General features: G+C 34.8%; 1 protein-coding gene across 2 annotated transcripts in view; it reads right to left on the bottom strand.

Annotated features, from left to right (window-relative positions):
• Positions 1 to 1,830, bottom strand: part of POF1B (premature ovarian failure, 1B) — a 71,523-nt gene that overhangs the window by 26,108 nt on the left and 43,585 nt on the right. The gene's annotated exons all lie outside the window — the stretch shown is intronic.

Raw genomic sequence — 1,830 nt, 5'->3', positions numbered from 1 at the left:
AAAAAAAAAAAAAAAAAAAAAAAGAATAGAAACTTATCAGCTATTTGTTTTGAAATTACTGAAAACCTATTCTTTTTGAATTTTAAAACACAAATCAATGAAAGTAAAAACAGGGAAATAGGGAAGACTAATGAAACTAAAATCTGTTTCTTTAAAAAAACTCAAGAAAATTGGCAAAACTCTATCAAGATTACTAAGAAAAAAGAGAGAAACCACAAATAATTAGTATCTGGAATTAATTAGGGGATGAGGATACTGACCTTGTAGGCATCAAAAGGGAATACTATGAACAACATATACACACAAATTTGACAACTTAGATGAAATAGACTACTTCCTTGAAAAACACAAGCTACTATAAATCACCCAATACCAAACAGATTATTTGAGTAGCCCTATAACTATTAAGAAATTGAGTTTTGAATTTTTAAAAACTCTTAAAAACCAAATCTTTAGGCTCAGATATTTTCACTGGAAAATTCTACCAAATGTTTAAAGAAGAATTAATGGGAAATCTACAGTTTCTTTCAGAAAATAGAAAAAGAAGAAACACTTCCCAATTTCCAATCCATTTTGTGAAGCTAGTATTAACCTGGTGCCAAAGCCAAAGAGAATACAAAAAGAAAAAGAAAACTTCAAACCAATGTCTCTCATAAACTAAGACATAAAAATCCCCATAAAGAGTTTTCCAAAGAAATCGGCCTAGAATGCACTTTGGATGGATGTCCCACCACCAGAGGTAATATCAAGTTGTCTCCAAGATTCAGGTTCTCATAAAATTACTAAAGGAAAATATAGGGGAAACAGTCCAGGTAATAGGACTGGGCAAATACTTTATGAATAAGACCCCAAAAGCTCAAGCAACAAAAGAAAAATAAATAAATGGGATTATATCAAACTAAAAAGCTTCTTCACAGCAAAGGAAACAATCAACAGAGTAGGAAACAACTTACGGAATGGGAGAAAATATTTGCACACTATACATCTGACAAGGGATTAATATCCAGAATATACAAAGAACTCAAACAACTATACAGTAAAAAAACAAATAACCCATTTTAAAAAATGGGCAAAGGAGATGAATAGACACTTTTCAAAGGAAGATATACAAATGGCCAACAGGTACATGAAAAAATGCTCAGTATCACTAGTCATCAGAGAAATGCAAATCAAAACCACATTGAGATATCCTCTCACCCCAGTTAGAATGTCCATTGTTTAAAAGACTGAGAATAACAAATGCTAGATAAGATGCAGAGAAAGGGGAACTCTTCTACACTGTTGGTGGGACTATAAATTACCACAGCCATTATGGAAAACAGTATGGAGGCTTCTCAAACAACTACAGATAGTGCTACCATATGATCCAGCAATCCCACTACTGGGTATATATCCAATGGATATATGGAGATCATCATGTCGAAGATCATCACGATCTGCACCCCAATGTTCACTGCAGCTCTATTTACAATAGCCAAAATATGGAACCAACCTAAGTGTCCATCAACAGATGACTGGATACAGAAAATGTGGTATATATACAAAATGGAATACTACTCAGCCATAAAAAGGAATGAAATTCTGCCATTTGCAGCAACATGGATGAGTCTGGAGAAAATTACATTAAGTGAAATAAGCCAAAGTAGGAAAGAGAAATACCACGTGTTCTCACTTGTAACTGGGTGGAAGGAAAGAAGGAAGGAAGGAAGCAAAGAAAAGAAAGAGAGAGAGGGTGGGAGGGAGGAAGGGAGGGGGGTGAGAGAGAAAGAGAGAGAGAGAGAGAGAAAGGAAGGAAGGAAGGAAGGAAGGAAAGGAGGGAGGGAGGGAGGA

The sequence above is a fragment of the Galeopterus variegatus genome, unplaced genomic scaffold (assembly GCF_000696425.1).
Source record: "Galeopterus variegatus unplaced genomic scaffold, G_variegatus-3.0.2 Scaffold1339, whole genome shotgun sequence".
Lineage (NCBI taxonomy): Eukaryota > Metazoa > Chordata > Mammalia > Dermoptera > Cynocephalidae > Galeopterus > Galeopterus variegatus.
The sequence above is the reverse complement of the archived record's forward strand: the minus strand, read 5'-3'. Positions and strand labels throughout refer to the sequence as shown.